At 50.7% G+C, this 15522-nt stretch overlaps 12 non-coding genes and 3 pseudogenes across 12 annotated transcripts; 14 read left to right on the top strand and 1 right to left on the bottom strand.

Annotated features, from left to right (window-relative positions):
• The first annotated feature begins 2464 nt into the window (after window positions 1–2464).
• LOC144130660 (5S ribosomal RNA) lies at window positions 2465–2563 on the top strand (annotated as a pseudogene).
• A 599-nt stretch (window positions 2564–3162) lies between these two features.
• On the top strand, window positions 3163–3281 carry LOC144130527 (5S ribosomal RNA). Its single transcript, XR_013314138.1, has one exon. It is a non-coding gene; the product is annotated as a 5S ribosomal RNA (ribosomal RNA).
• Window positions 3282–3871: 590 nt separating this feature from the next.
• LOC144130899 (5S ribosomal RNA) lies at window positions 3872–3990 on the top strand. Its single transcript, XR_013314326.1, has one exon. It is a non-coding gene; the product is annotated as a 5S ribosomal RNA (ribosomal RNA).
• Window positions 3991–4579: 589 nt separating this feature from the next.
• LOC144131252 (5S ribosomal RNA) lies at window positions 4580–4698 on the top strand. The gene has a single exon (XR_013314668.1). It is a non-coding gene; the product is annotated as a 5S ribosomal RNA (ribosomal RNA).
• A 586-nt stretch (window positions 4699–5284) lies between these two features.
• LOC144130528 (5S ribosomal RNA) lies at window positions 5285–5403 on the top strand. Its single transcript, XR_013314139.1, has one exon. It is a non-coding gene; the product is annotated as a 5S ribosomal RNA (ribosomal RNA).
• A 590-nt stretch (window positions 5404–5993) lies between these two features.
• Window positions 5994–6112, top strand: LOC144130900 (5S ribosomal RNA). The gene has a single exon (XR_013314327.1). It is a non-coding gene; the product is annotated as a 5S ribosomal RNA (ribosomal RNA).
• Window positions 6113–6701: 589 nt separating this feature from the next.
• On the top strand, window positions 6702–6820 carry LOC144130901 (5S ribosomal RNA). The gene has a single exon (XR_013314328.1). It is a non-coding gene; the product is annotated as a 5S ribosomal RNA (ribosomal RNA).
• Window positions 6821–7409: 589 nt separating this feature from the next.
• LOC144130903 (5S ribosomal RNA) lies at window positions 7410–7528 on the top strand. The gene has a single exon (XR_013314330.1). It is a non-coding gene; the product is annotated as a 5S ribosomal RNA (ribosomal RNA).
• A 591-nt stretch (window positions 7529–8119) lies between these two features.
• Window positions 8120–8238, top strand: LOC144130905 (5S ribosomal RNA). Its single transcript, XR_013314331.1, has one exon. It is a non-coding gene; the product is annotated as a 5S ribosomal RNA (ribosomal RNA).
• Window positions 8239–8828: 590 nt separating this feature from the next.
• LOC144131253 (5S ribosomal RNA) lies at window positions 8829–8947 on the top strand. Its single transcript, XR_013314669.1, has one exon. It is a non-coding gene; the product is annotated as a 5S ribosomal RNA (ribosomal RNA).
• Window positions 8948–9535: 588 nt separating this feature from the next.
• Window positions 9536–9654, top strand: LOC144131254 (5S ribosomal RNA). Its single transcript, XR_013314670.1, has one exon. It is a non-coding gene; the product is annotated as a 5S ribosomal RNA (ribosomal RNA).
• A 573-nt stretch (window positions 9655–10227) lies between these two features.
• LOC144130755 (U6 spliceosomal RNA) lies at window positions 10228–10323 on the bottom strand (annotated as a pseudogene).
• Window positions 10324–11645: 1322 nt separating this feature from the next.
• Window positions 11646–11764, top strand: LOC144130630 (5S ribosomal RNA; annotated as a pseudogene).
• A 589-nt stretch (window positions 11765–12353) lies between these two features.
• On the top strand, window positions 12354–12472 carry LOC144130906 (5S ribosomal RNA). Its single transcript, XR_013314332.1, has one exon. It is a non-coding gene; the product is annotated as a 5S ribosomal RNA (ribosomal RNA).
• A 584-nt stretch (window positions 12473–13056) lies between these two features.
• On the top strand, window positions 13057–13175 carry LOC144130907 (5S ribosomal RNA). The gene has a single exon (XR_013314333.1). It is a non-coding gene; the product is annotated as a 5S ribosomal RNA (ribosomal RNA).
• The last annotated feature ends 2347 nt before the right edge of the window (window positions 13176–15522 follow it).

Below are 15522 nucleotides of genomic sequence, written 5' to 3' on the forward strand. Positions count from 1 at the left end.
ACGGCGGCGTGTACAGTGCAGACTAAACTCGGCAATGCGCCTAGATAACAGGGAGTCCCAGTTAGCGCATAAGACTGCGCAGTAGCGCACAATTAGCGTTCATCGATATAGTCGACACGCTTTCCTTGCCCGGTCCATGTGTCAACAGCACAGGCTTACTCCCGCTGCTCTTTCGATGCATGCCGCAGTGCGTTACGATCGCCAGAACGGCTGAGAAAAGCCCAGGGCACGTAATTGCACGCTCGGCGCCTGTTGCCACGAGCGAGGGAAGTATTCGTGCGAAGTTTTGCATTCGGGAGCGGCTGCATACACTACAGTATAAAGGAGGCTATGACACTACATAAGCGCTTCGAAAAGTATTTCTCGCCATCGGCCATACCATGCTGAAAAAGTTTATTCCATAGGCTTCGTTAAACATTCTACATAGCACCGGGGCAATTTCATGCTTAAATTCTTTTGGGACCTCCCATACGGTACTCATACCGAAAACTGATGATATAGAGAAATTAAAATCTGTTACCGCATATCGACCGATAGCACTCACTAATGTCGACTACAAAATTTTTATGAAGGTATTGGCGCGAAGACTACAGACAGTGATAAAGGAAATTGTTGGACCCCACCAGACATGTGGAATAAAAGGGCGATCAATTTTTTCCAACATTCACAAAGCACGCAGTGTACTTGAAACCTGCGATGCAATTAATGGGCGGGTGGCCATGCTTCAGATTGATCTCGAAAAAGCTTTTGATTGTGTTTCTCATGAAATCTTGTTTTCCGTTTTAGACCATGTGAATGTCGGTTCAGTTATCCGCAAGGGTGTAGCCATGGCGTATCGAAACTGCACGACAAGATTGATTGTTAACAAGTGCTTGGGGGCCCCCATTAGCGTGCAGCGTTCGGTGCGTCAGGGCTGCCCCCTCAGCCCTCTCTTATTTTGTATTTACATCGAAACACTGTGTAGGAAAATATTAGAAGACAATAGTATTAATGGCTTTAGGTTGCAAGCTGCTGAAGTTAAGCTGTTGGCGTATGCTGACGACGTTGCTGTATTCACGGTTGATCAGGAGAGCATAAGCGAAGCTGTCGGGTGTGTACGCGAGTTCAGCGAAGTCACCGGTAGCGGGGTTAATTGGTCCAAATGCCTCGGACTCTGGCATGGATGGTGGCCATCCCACCCGGACCATTTTGCCAACGTACCGTGGACGACGACACCGGGCAAGTATTTGGGCGTTCCGCTCGATGCTTATCGTGAAAGCGAGGAGTATTGGAAACAGCAAACGAAAGAAGCACGTGACAGAGCTGGAAAATGGAAAGGCACCAACCTCTCCATTTTCGCCAGAGCTACAGTCTGCAACCTGTTTTTTATTAGCAAGCTCTGGTATGTGATGCAGGTTTTGCATTGCTCTCGGGTGCACATTCAGAAGTTACACCGGATTTTTGCCGTCTTTATATGGGCTTCCGAATGGGAACGTTGCAGCAGAACGAACCTGTTCCGGCGGGTAAAAGACGGGGGGTTGGGGCTAGGGCACCTCTTTTTAAGGCAGCTGGTGAACCGTTTTTTGTTTTTTCGCGACGTCTCAGACCCGTTCTTGCGCACCGTGTGCCAGGTCAGGCTGCGGCGTTTGCTGCCCGAGTTTGTTGTTACCACAGAAGAGCTCTCGGGTGGAATTTTTGGTTACTACAAAGAGATTGTAGCAAGTGTTAGGTTTCTTTCAGCGCGTTTTTCTAGCGATTATTTGTATAAAACTAAAAGAAAGAAGTTGTACCATGATCTTTGTGATATTGTTTTCCCAGAGCCTATGTACAGGGCCTTGTACAGTGGAGGTCCTGGAGCTGATGTTTTAAAAAGGGTAAAGAAAATGCAGGTGCCACCAGGAGTAAAGACCTTCTTTTTAAATTACACACCGGGACACTCCCAGTTAAAAAGTTTTTGGAAGGAAAGGATTTCTTTTTGCCGTGGGGATCGAACTGCTTAATTTGTAAACAGCCCGAAACAATAGACCATGTTTTTTTGCATTGCTGGGAAGGGGTTTATTTTTGGGATGTGTTACAAAGGACAATAAAGAAAGAGCTACCACTTGACGCGCAGGGAATTCGTTATTTAAGCACAGACAATGAGGATGGGGTACCATTTGATCTCATAATGCTCTTGGGCCTCCACAGTATATGGCGCTCCAGAATGGCAGGCTATTATTGTGACAAAGACGCACGACCTGCCCGCATTTATTTTCGGGAAAGAATGGACTGCTTTCTGGCCATCCAGAAAGCAACTGCGGAGCCTCCCGAGTGGCTCTCGAGGCTAGAGCCGCTCTGTATGCTTCGTGAATTTTAGTATGACGAAGCCAGACTCATGATGGCTGACCATGACAGTGTCGTATGTACATAGCGTTTTGTGTGTTTTTTGTTGAGTGTTTTTTGTGTAAATGTTATGTGTCGCAGCCAGGCAATAAAGAAAAAAAAAATACCATGCTGAATACGCCGGTTCTCGTCCGATCACCGAAGCTAAGCAGCATTGGGCTCGGTCAGTACTTGGGAGGGAGACCACCTGGGAACACCGAGTGCTGATGGCACTTCTTTTGCATTTTTTTTCGTCTCTAACGCTTTTTTTTTGCCTCATAGTTATATCATTTATCCGATATGCCTCGTGCAACTGTAGGAGGTTTCGCGTTATTGTTATAAATAACACATTCCCACTGGCAATGTACGTACGTGCGGACGCGAAATTCCGTGCACGCGTGCTTGCGGCAAAACTGAAAAGCGACCGCCCGGCTTCCCGGCTGTCATTCTGACGTCTACGGCGGCGTGTACAGTGCAGATTAAACTCGGCAATGCGCCTAGATAACAGGGAGTCCCAGTTAGCGCATAAGACTGCGCAGTAGCGCACAATTAGCGTTCATCGATATAGTCGACACGCTTTCCTTGCCCGGTCCATGTGTCAACAGCACAGGCTTGCTCCCGCTGCTCTTTCGATGCATGCCGCAGTGCGTTACGATCGCCAGAACGGCTGAGAAAAGCCCAGGGCACGTAATTGCACGCTCGGCGCCTGTTGCCACGAGCGAGGGAAGTATTCGTGCGAAGTTTTGCATTCGGGAGCGGCTGCATACACTACAGTATAAAGGAGGCTATGACACTACATAAGCGCTTCGAAAAGTATTTCTCGCCATCGGCCATACCATGCTGAATACGCCGGTTCTCGTCCGATCACCGAAGCTAAGCAGCATTGGGCTCCGGCAGTACTTGGGAGGGGGACCACCTGGGAACACCGAGTGCTGATGGCACTTCTTTTGCATTTTTTTCGTCTCTAACGCTTTTTTTTTGCCTCATAGTTATATCATTTATCCGATATGCCTCGTGCAACTGTAGGAGGTTTCGCGTTATTGTTATAAATAACACATTCCCACTGGCAATGTACGTACGTGCGGACGCGAAATTCCGTGCACGCGTGCTTGCGGCAAAACTGAAAAGCGACCGCCCGGCTTCCCGGCTGTCATTCTGACGTCTACGGCGGCGTGTACAGTGCAGAATAAACTCGGCAATGCGCCTAGATAACAGGGAGTCCCAGTTAGCGCATAAGACTGCGCAGTAGCGCACAATTAGCGTTCATCGATATAGTCGACACGCTTTCCTTGCCCGGTCCATGTGTCAACAGCACAGGCTTGCTCCCGCTGCTCTTTCGATGCATGCCGCAGTGCGTTACGATCGCCAGAACGGCTGAGAAAAGCCCAGGGCACGTAATTGCACGCTCGGCGCCTGTTGCCACGAGCGAGGGAAGTATTCGTGCGAAGTTTTGCATTCGGGAGCGGCTGCATACACTACAGTATAAAGGAGGCTATGACACTACATAAGCGCTTCGAAAAGTGTATTTCTCGCCATCGGCCATACCATGCTGAATACGCCGGTTCTCGTCCGATCACCGAAGCTAAGCAGCATTGGGCTCGGTCAGTACTTGGGAGGGAGACCACCTGGGAACACCGAGTGCTGATGGCACTTCTTTTGCATTTTTTTCGTCTCTAACGCTTTTCTTTTGCCTCATAGTTATATCATTTATCCGATATGCCTCGTGCAACTGTAGGAGGTTTCGCGTTATTGTTATAAATAACACATTCCCACTAGCAATGTACGTACGTGCGGACGCGAAATTCCGTGCACGCGTGCTTGCGCAAAACTGAAAAGCGACCGCCCGGCTTCCCGGCTGTCATTCTGACGTCTACGGCGGCGTGTACAGTGCAGATTAAACTCGGCAATGCGCCTAGATAACAGGGAGTCCCAGTTAGCGCATAAGACTGCGCAGTAGCGCACAATTAGCGTTCATCGATATAGTCGACACGCTTTCCTTGCCCGGTCCATGTGTCAACAGCACAGGCTTGCTCCCGCTGCTCTTTCGATGCATGCCGCAGTGCGTTACGATCGCCAGAACGGCTGAGAAAAGCCCAGGGCACGTAATTGCACGCTCGGCGCCTGTTGCCACGAGCGAGGGAAGTATTCGTTCGAAGTTTTGCATTCGGGAGCGGCTGCATACACTACAGTATAAAGGAGGCTATGACACTACATAAGCGCTTCGAAAACTGTATTTCTCGCCATCGGCCATACCATGCTGAATACGCCGGCTCTCGTCCGATCACCGAAGCTAAGCAGCATTGGGCTCGGTCAGTACTTGGGAGGGAGACCACCTGGGAACACCGAGTGCTGATGGCACTTCTTTTGCATTTTTTTCGTCTCTAACGCTTTTTTTTCCCTCATAGTTATATCATTTATCCGATATGCCTCGTGCAACTGTAGGAGGTTTCGCGTTATTTTATAAATAACACATTCCCACTGCCAATGTATGTACGTGCGGACGCGAAATTCCGTGCACGCGTGCTTGCGGCAATACTGAAAAGCGACCGCCCGGCTTCCCGGCTGTCATTCTGACGTCTACGGCGGCGTGTACAGTGCAGATTAAACTCGGCAATGCGCCTAGATAACAGGGAGTCCCAGTTAGCGCATAAGACTGCGCAGTAGCGCACAATTAGCGTTCATCGATATAGTCGACACGCTTTCCTTGCCCGGTCCATGTGTCAACAGCACAGGCTTGCTCCCGCTGCTCTTTCGATGCATGCCGCAGTGCGTTACGATCGCCAGAACGGCTGAGAAAAGCCCAGGGCACGTAATTGCACGCTCGGCGCCTGTTGCCACGAGCGAGGGAAGTATTCGTGCGAAGTTTTGCATTCGGGAGCGGCTGCATACACTACAGTATAAAGGAGGCTATGACACTACATAAGCGCTTCGAAAAGTATTTCTCGCCATCGGCCATACCATGCTGAATACGCCGGTTCTCGTCCGATCACCGAAGCTAAGCAGCATTGGGCTCCGGCAGTACTTGGGAGGGGGACCACCTGGGAACACCGAGTGCTGATGGCACTTCTTTTGCATTTTTTTCGTCTCTAACGCTTTTTTTTTGCCTCATAGTTATATCATTTATCCGATATGCCTCGTGCAACTGTAGGAGGTTTCGCGTTATTGTTATAAATAACACATTCCCACTGGCAATGTACGTACGTGCGGACGCGAAATTCCGTGCACGCGTGCTTGCGGCAAAACTGAAAAGCGACCGCCCGGCTTCCCGGCTGTCATTCTGACGTCTACGGCGGCGTGTACAGTGCAGATTAAACTCGGCAATGCGTCTAGATAACAGGGAGTCCCAGTTAGCGCATAAGACTGCGCAGTAGCGCACAATTAGCGTTCATCGATATAGTCGACACGCTTTCCTTGCCCGGTCCATGTGTCAACACCAGAGGCTTGCTCCCGCTGCTCTTTAGATGCATGCCGCTGTGCGTTACGATCGCCAGAACGGCTGAGAAAAGCCCAGGGCACGTAATTGCACGCTCGGCGCCTGTTGCCACGAGCGAGGGAAGTATTCGTGCGAAGTTTTGCATTCGGGAGCGGCTGCATACACTACAGTATAAAGGAGGATCTGACACTACATAAGCGCTTCGAAAAGTGTATTCCTCGCCATCGGCCATACCATGCTGAATACGCCGGTTCTCGTCCGATCACCGAAGCTAAGCAGCATTGGGCTCGGTCAGTACTTGGGAGGGAGACCACCTGGGAACACCGAGTGCTGATGGCACTTGTTTTGCATTTTTTTCGTCTCTAACGCTTTTTTTTTGCCTCATAGTTATATCATTTATCCGATATGCCTCGTGCAACTGTAGGAGGTTTCGCGTTATTGTTATAAATAACACATTCCCACTGGCAATGTACGTACGTGCGGACGCGAAATTCCGTGCACGCGTGCTTGCGCAAAACTGAAAGGCGACCGCCCGGCTTCCCGGCTGTCATTCTGACGTCTACGGCGGCGTGTACAGTGCAGATTAAACTCGGCAATGCGCCTAGATAACAGGGAGTCCCAGTTAGCGCATAAGACTGCGCAGTAGCGCACAATTAGCGTTCATCGATATAGTCGACACGCTTTCCTTGCCCGGTCCATGTGTCAACACCAGAGGCTTGCTCCCGCTGCTCTTTCGATGCATGCCGCAGTGCGTTACGATCGCCAGAACGGCTGAGAAAAGCCCAGGGCACGTAATTGCACGCTCGGCGCCTGTTGCCACGAGCGAGGGAAGTATTCGTGCGAAGTTTTGCATTCGGGAGCGGCTGCATACACTACAGTATAAAGGAGGCTATGACACTACATAAGCGCTTCGAAAAGTGTATTTCTCGCCATCGGCCATACCATGCTGAATACGCCGGTTCTCGTCCGATCACCGAAGCTAAGCAGCATTGGGCTCGGTCAGTACTTGGGAGGGAGACCACCTGGGAACACCGAGTGCTGATGGCACTTCTTTTGCATTTTTTTCGTCTCTAACGCTTTTCTTTTGCCTCATAGTTATATCATTTATCCGATATGCCTCGTGCAACTGTAGGAGGTTTCGCGTTATTGTTATAAATAACACATTCCCACTAGCAATGTACGTACGTGCGGACGCGAAATTCCGTGCACGCGTGCTTGCGCAAAACTGAAAAGCGACCGCCCGGCTTCCCGGCTGTCATTCTGACGTCTACGGCGGCGTGTACAGTGCAGATTAAACTCGGCAATGCGCCTAGATAACAGGGAGTCCCAGTTAGCGCATAAGACTGCGCAGTAGCGCACAATTAGCGTTCATCGATATAGTCGACACCCTTTCCTTGCCCGGTCCATGTGTCAACAGCACAGGCTTGCTCCCGCTGCTCTTTCGATGCATGCCGCAGTGCGTTACGATCGCCAGAACGGCTGAGAAAAGCCCAGGGCACGTAATTGCACGCTCGGCGCCTGTTGCCACGAGCGAGGGAAGTATTCGTGCGAAGTTTTGCATTCGGGAGCGGCTGCATACACTACAGTATAAAGGAGGCTATGACACTACATAAGCGCTTCGAAAAGTGTATTTCTCGCCATCGGCCATACCATGCTGAATACGCCGGTTCTCGTCCGATCACCGAAGCTAAGCAGCATTGGGCTCGGTCAGTACTTGGGAGGGAGACCACCTGGGAACACCGAGTGCTGATGGCACTTCTTTTGCATTTTTTTCGTCTCTAACGCTTTTTTTTTTGCCTCATAGTTATATCATTTATCCGATATGCCTCGTGCAACTGTAGGAGGTTTCGCGTTATTGTTATAAATAACACATTCCCACTGGCAATGTACGTACGTGCGGACGCGAAATTCCGTGCACGCGTGCTTGCGGCAAAACTGAAAAGCGACCGCCCGGCTTCCCGGCTGTCATTCTGACGTCTACGGCGGCGTGTACAGTGCAGATTAAACTCGGCAATGCGCCTAGATAACAGGGAGTCCCAGTTAGCGCATAAGACTGCGCAGTAGCGCACAATTAGCGTTCATCGATATAGTCGACACGCTTTCCTTGCCCGGTCCATGTGTCAACAGCACAGGCTTGCTCCCGCTGCTCTTTCGATGCATGCCGCAGTGCGTTACGATCGCCAGAACGGCTGAGAAAAGCCCAGGGCACGTAATTGCACGCTCGGCGCCTGTTGCCACGAGCGAGGTAAGTATTCGTGCGAAGTTTTGCATTCGGGAGCGGCTGCATACACTACAGTATAAAGGAGGCTATGACACTACATAAGCGCTTCGAAAAGTGTATTTCTCGCCATCGGCCATACCATGCTGAATACGCCGGTTCTCGTCCGATCACCGAAGCTAAGCAGCATTGGGCTCGGTCAGTACTTGGGAGGGAGACCACCTGGGAACACCGAGTGCTGATGGCACTTCTTTTGCATTTTTTTCGTCTCTAACGCTTTTTTTTTGCCTCATAGTTATATCATTTATCCGATATGCCTCGTGCAACTGTAGGAGGTTTCGCGTTATTGTTATAAATAACACATTCCCACTGGCAATGTACGTACGTGCGGACGCGAAATTCCGTGCACGCGTGCTTGCGGCAAAACTGAAAAGCGACCGCCCGGCTTCCCGGCTGTCATTCTGACGTCTACGGCGGCGTGTACAGTGCAGAATAAACTCGGCAATGCGCCTAGATAACAGGGAGTCCCAGTTAGCGCATAAGACTGCGCAGTAGCGCACAATTAGCGTTCATCGATATAGTCGACACGCTTTCCTTGCCCGGTCCATGTGTCAACAGCACAGGCTTGCTCCCGCTGCTCTTTCGATGCATGCCGCAGTGCGTTACGATCGCCAGAACGGCTGAGAAAAGCCCAGGGCACGTAATTGCACGCTCGGCGCCTGTTGCCACGAGCGAGGGAAGTATTCGTGCGAAGTTTTGCATTCGGGAGCGGCTGCATACACTACAGTATAAAGGAGGCTATGACACTACATAAGCGCTTCGAAAAGTGTATTTCTCGCCATCGGCCATACCATGCTGAATACGCCGGCTCTCGTCCGATCACCGAAGCTAAGCAGCATTGGGCTCGGTCAGTACTTGGGAGGGAGACCACCTGGGAACACCGAGTGCTGATGGCACTTCTTTTGCATTTTTTTCGTCTCTAACGCTTTTTTTTCCCTCATAGTTATATCATTTATCCGATATGCCTCGTGCAACTGTAGGAGGTTTCGCGTTATTGTTATAAATAACACATTCCCACTAGCAATGTACGTACGTGCGGACGCGAAATTCCGTGCACGCGTGCTTGCGCAAAACTGAAAAGCGACCGCCCGGCTTCCCGGCTGTCATTCTGACGTCTACGGCGGCGTGTACAGTGCAGATTAAACTCGGCAATGCGCCTAGATAACAGGGAGTCCCAGTTAGCGCATAAGACTGCGCAGTAGCGCACAATTAGCGTTCATCGATATAGTCGACACGCTTTCCTTGCCCGGTCCATGTGTCAACAGCACAGGCTTGCTCCCGCTGCTCTTTCGATGCATGCCGCAGTGCGTTACGATCGCCAGAACGGCTGAGAAAAGCCCAGGGCACGTAATTGCACGCTCGGCGCCTGTTGCCACGAGCGAGGGAAGTATTCGTTCGAAGTTTTGCATTCGGGAGCGGCTGCATACACTACAGTATAAAGGAGGCTATGACACTACATAAGCGCTTCGAAAACTGTATTTCTCGCCATCGGCCATACCATGCTGAATACGCCGGCTCTCGTCCGATCACCGAAGCTAAGCAGCATTGGGCTCGGTCAGTACTTGGGAGGGAGACCACCTGGGAACACCGAGTGCTGATGGCACTTCTTTTGCATTTTTTTCGTCTCTAACGCTTTTTTTTCCCTCATAGTTATATCATTTATCCGATATGCCTCGTGCAACTGTAGGAGGTTTCGCGTTATTTTATAAATAACACATTCCCACTGGCAATGTATGTACGTGCGGACGCGAAATTCCGTGCACGCGTGCTTGCGGCAATACTGAAAAGCGACCGCCCGGCTTCCCGGCTGTCATTCTGACGTCTACGGCGGCGTGTACAGTGCAGATTAAACTCGGCAATGCGCCTAGATAACAGGGAGTCCCAGTTAGCGCATAAGACTGCGCAGTAGCGCACAATTAGCGTTCATCGATATAGTCGACACGCTTTCCTTGCCCGGTCCATGTGTCAACACCAGAGGCTTGCTCCCGCTGCTCTTTCGATGCATGCCGCAGTGCGTTACGATCGCCAGAACGGCTGAGAAAAGCCCAGGGCACGTAATTGCACGCTCGGCGCCTGTTGCCACGAGCGAGGGAAGTATTCGTGCGAAGTTTTGCATTCGGGAGCGGCTGCATACACTACAGTATAAAGGAGGCTATGACACTACATAAGCGCTTCGAAAAGTGTATTTCTCGCCATCGGCCATACCATGCTCAGGGGCCATGCTAATCTTCTCTGTATCGTTCCAATTTTAGTATATGTACTTTGGAAGTACAAATGCCTCGGACTCTGGCATGGATGGTGGCCATCCCACCCGGACCATTTTGCCAACGTACCGTGGACGACGACACCGGGCAAGTATTTGGGTGTTCCGCTCGATGCTTATCGCGAAAGCGAGGAGTATTGGAAGCAGCAAACGAAAGAAGCACGTGACAGAGATGGAAAATGGAAAGGCACCAATCTCTCCATTTTCGCCAGAGCTACAGTCTGCAACCTGTTTTTTATTAGCAAGCTCTGGTATGTGATGCAGGTTCTGCATTGCTCTCGGGTGGACATTCAGAAGTTACACCGGATTTTTGCCGTCTTTATATGGGCTTCCGAATGGGAACGTTGCAGCCGAACGAACCTGTTCCGGCGGGTAAAAGACGGGGGGCTGGGGCTAGGGCACCTCTTTTTAAGGCAGCTGGTGAACCGTTTTTTGTTTTTTCGCGACGTCTCAGACCCGTTCTTGCGCACCGTGTGCCAGGTGAGGCTGCGGCGATTGCTGTCCGAGTTTGTTGTTACCACAGAAGAGCTCTCGGGTGGAATTTTTGGTTACTACAAAGAGATTGTAGCAAGTGTTAGGTTTCTTTCAGCGCGTTTTTCTAGCGATTATTTGTATAAAACTAAAAGAAAGAAGTTGTACCATGATCTTTGTGATATTGTTTTCCCAGAGCCTATGTACAGGGCCTTGTACAGTGGAGGTCCTGGAGCTGATGTTTTAAAAAGGGTAAAGAAAATGCAGGTGCCACCAGGAGTAAAGACCTTCTTTTTTAAATTACACACCGGGACACTCCCAGTTAAAAAGTTTTTGGAAGGAAAGGATTTCTTTTTACCGTTGGGATCGAACTGCTTAATTTGTAAACAGCCCGAAACAATAGACCATGTTTTTTTGCATTGCTGGGAAGGGGTTTATTTTTGGGATGTGTTACAAAGGACAATAAAGAAAGAGCTACCACTTGACGCGCGGGGAATTCGTTATTTAAGCACAGACAATGAGGATGGGGTACCATTTGATCTCATAATGCTCTTGGGCCTCCACAGTATATGGCGCTCCAGAATGGCAGGCTATTATTGTGACAAAGACGCACGACCTGCCCGAATTTATTTTCGGGAAAGAGTGGACTGCTTTCTGGCCATCCAGAAAGCAGCTGCGGAGCCTCCAGAGTGGCTCTCGAGGCTAGAGCCGCTCTGTAGGCTTCGTGAATTTTAGTATGACGAAGCCAGACTCATGATGGCTGACCACGACAGTGTGGTATGTACATAGCGTTTTGTGTGTTTTTTGTTGAGTGTTTTTTGTGTAAATGTTATGAGTCAAAGCCAGGCAATAAAGAAAAAAAAATCGGCCATAACATGCTGAATACGCCGGTTCTCGTCCGATCACCGAAGCTAAGCAGCATTGGGCTCGGTCAGTACTTGGGAGGGAGACCACCTGGGAACACCGAGTGCTGATGGCACTTCTTTTGCATTTTTTTCGTCTCTAACGCTTTTTTTTGCCTCATAGTTATATCATTTATCCGATATGCCTCGTGCAACTGTAGGAGGTTTCGCGTTATTGTTATAAATAACACATTCCCACTGGCAATGTACGTACGTGCGGACGCGAAATTCCGTGCACGCGTTCTTGCGGCAAAACTGAAAAGCGACCGCCCGGCTTCCCGGCTGTCATTCTGACGTCTACGGCGGCGTGTACAGTGCAGATTAAACTCGGCAATGCGCCTAGATAACAGGGAGTCCCAGTTAGCGCATAAGACTGCGCAGTAGCGCACAATTAGCGTTCATCGATATAGTCGACACGCTTTCCTTGCCCGGTCCATGTGTCAACAGCACAGGCTTGCTCCCGCTGGTCTTTCGATGCATGCCGCAGTGCGTTACGATCGCCAGAACGGCTGAGAAAAGCCCAGGGCACGTAATTGCACGCTCGGCGCCTGTGGCCACGAGCGAGGGAAGTATTCGTGCGAAGTTTTGCATTCGGGAGCGGCTGCATACACTACAGTATAAAGGAGGCTATGACACTACATAAGCGCTTCGAAAAGTGTATTTCTCGCCATCGGCCATACCATGCTGAATACGCCGGTTCTCGTCCGATCACCGAAGCTAAGCAGCATTGGGCTCGGTCAGTACTTGGGAGGGAGACCACCTGGGAACACCGAGTGCTGATGGCACTTTTGCATTTTTTTCGTCTCTAACGCTTTTTTTTGCCTCATAGTTATATCATTTATCCGATATGCCTCGTGCAACTGTAGGAGGTTTCGCGTTATTGTTATAAATAACACATTCCCACTGGCAATGTACGTACGTGCGGACGCGAAATTCCGTGCACGCGTGCTTGCGGCAAAACTGAAAAGCGACCGCCCGGCTTCCCGGCTGTCATTCTGACGTCTACGGCGGCGTGTACAGTGGAGATTAAACTCGGCAATGCGCCTAGATAACAGGGAGTCCCAGTTAGCGCATAAGACTGCGCAGTAGCGCACAATTAGCGTTCATCGATATAGTCGACACGCTTTCCTTGCCCGGTCCATGTGTCAACACCAGAGGCTTGCTCCCGCTGCTCTTTCGATGCATGCCGCAGTGCGTTACGATCGCCAGAACGGCTGAGAAAAGCCCAGGGCACGTAATTGCACGCTCGGCGCCTGTTGCCACGAGCGAGGGAAGTATTCGTGCGAAGTTTTGCATTCGGGAGCGGCTGCATACACTACAGTATAAAGGAGGCTCTGACACTACATAAGCGCTTCGAAAAGTATTTCTCGCCATCGGCCATACCATGCTGAATACGCCGGTTCTCGTCCGATCACCGAAGCTAAGCAGCATTGGGCTCGGTCAGTACTTGGGAGGGAGACCACCTGGGAACACCGAGTGCTGATGGCACTTCTTTTGCATTTTTTTCGTCTCTAACGCTTTTTTTTTGCCTCATAGTTATATCATTTATCCGATATGCCTCGTGCAACTGTAGGAGGTTTCGCGTTATTGTTATAAATAACACATTCCCACTGGCAATGTACGTACGTGCGGACGCGAAATTCCGTGCACGCGTGCTTGCGGCAAAACTGAAAAGCGACCGCCCGGCTTCCCGGCTGTCATTCTGACGTCTACGGCGGCGTGTACAGTGCAGACTAAACTCGGCAATGCGCCTAGATAACAGGGAGTCCCAGTTAGCGCATAAGACTGCGCAGTAGCGCACAATTAGCGTTCATCGATATAGTCGACACGCTTTCCTTGCCCGGTCCATGTGTCAACACCAGAGGCTTGCTCCCGCTGCTCTTTCGATGCATGCCGCAGTGCGTTACGATCGCCAGAACGGCTGAGAAAAGCCCAGGGCACGTAATTGCACGCTCGGCGCCTGTTGCCACGAGCGAGGGAAGTATTCGTGCGAAGTTTTGCATTCGGGAGCGGCTGCATACACTACAGTATAAAGGAGGCTATGACACTACATGAGCGCTTCGAAAAGTGTATTTCTCGCCATCGGCCATACCATGCTGAATACGCCGGTTCTCGTCCGATCACCGAGGCTAAGCAGCATTGGGCTCGGTCATGTTACGTTTCGAAATATCCCGAGCCTTGGGACAGTGGGTTTCGGACGGACATCCGCTGGTCTGGCCAAACTGCTCCAAGCTGCTTCCTCGGGTTCCCGGCGCGCGTATGTTTTCAATTGTGTGCATCGGGAAAGCGGCGCCGAGAGGGTCGTGCGCTAAGTGGCAAAGCCCATTACAACCAGTTGCCGGAGGCGGCGAGAGTGTGTCTGGGTGTCCTGTTGGGTGGCCCGTGCCCGGCGGCGGACGCGGCTGCTGTTGTTTACAGCGAGCCCCACCACCTGTGTACCAGCCGTTCTGAAGACACCTCCTCTTCCATTGTGCGGAACTCTGTTCGCAAGTGCTGCTTCGACTTGTGCCTTGTTTTCGCTCCTTCCACCTGGGTCGCCTTTCGTGTTTGTCATCGCTGCTGCAGGAAGTGGCGAGGGTGTGTCGGGGACGTCTCGGTGGGTGGTTCCCGAAGAAAGTGCACGTGACCCAAAAGGGTAGTGATTGGACGCTTTTTCATTAAACCAAGTTCCCCAACTAGGGACCTGGGGAGACGGGACCCTTTAAAACGAGCCGCAGTGCTCATTGTGGGACCGAAATCGCTTCGATCACCATGTAAATAAATCTCTGTTAGTTTTCTCTATTGCTCGACTCGTCTCTGCATCGTCGTCAAACGCGATGCCCGAGTGCCTGCTGCCCGACTTCTGGCGATCGGCTCTTCGCTACCCGTTGGGTCCGCTAACGGAGCAGACACAACGCAACAACTGGTTGGCAGCGTCGGGATCGACTCCGCTGGGATCATGGTTGCACAGTTCGGTGAGTGCTGGGATTTTCTTCACTGAGGTTTCACCAGGCTTTGTACTTAGTTAGCTTACAAAGGTTTTGTATATTGTGGCTATCTTTGACATGTTGTTTCAAAGTAAGTTGAGATATTTCCTGGTAAAGTGAAAATCTTGCAGCTCTAGAGGCAGCCATGGATCTGAAAGCATTAAAAAAGCCGCTTTTGCTGGAGTTGGCCAAAAATTTGGGTTTGGATGTTCGGGACCAAACAAGAAAGCCAGCCATCATCGCGGCTATCGAGGCACTTGAGGCAGACGACGATGAGCTCTCAGAATGTCTGGAGCTAATTGCGGAAAGAGAGAAATCAGAGCGGGAAGCAGAACAAAGAAATGATAAACGCTTAGAGAAAACGCTTGAGCTTAAGCGTCTTGAACTGGAGGTGCTAAAGGCTCGAAACGAAAGCGGTGAGAGCATAGCACCTAGCGTAGGAGAGCCCAAGTCGGTCAGAATGAAAGACCTCATGCAACCTTATAGGAAAGGAGAGGACATAGGTCTGTTTTTGGTAAACTTCGAGCGCACGTGCGAGAAGGCAGGGTTTACCAGGGCAACGTGGCCACAGTGCTTGCTGACTCTATTAATAGTCAGGTGAGGCTGCCAATGTGATTGCCCGCTTGTGTAAGGAAGATTCAGACAACTACGACAAAGTGAAGTCTAGTCTGCTGAAAAAGTACAGAATGTCAGCTGAGGCATTCCGTCAAAAATTTCGCAACGCCGAGAAGCAGAGGGATGAGTCATACCCAGACTTCGCGTACAAGCTGATGGCTAACCTGGGAGAATGGCTAAAAGAAGCTAAGGCGTATGACGAAAGCGAGAAAATGATGCAATGCTTCGGCCTCGAGCAGTTCTACCGTCGGTTG

Source organism: Amblyomma americanum, chromosome 4, assembly GCF_052857255.1.
Source record: "Amblyomma americanum isolate KBUSLIRL-KWMA chromosome 4, ASM5285725v1, whole genome shotgun sequence".
Taxonomy (NCBI): Eukaryota; Metazoa; Arthropoda; class Arachnida; order Ixodida; family Ixodidae; genus Amblyomma; species Amblyomma americanum.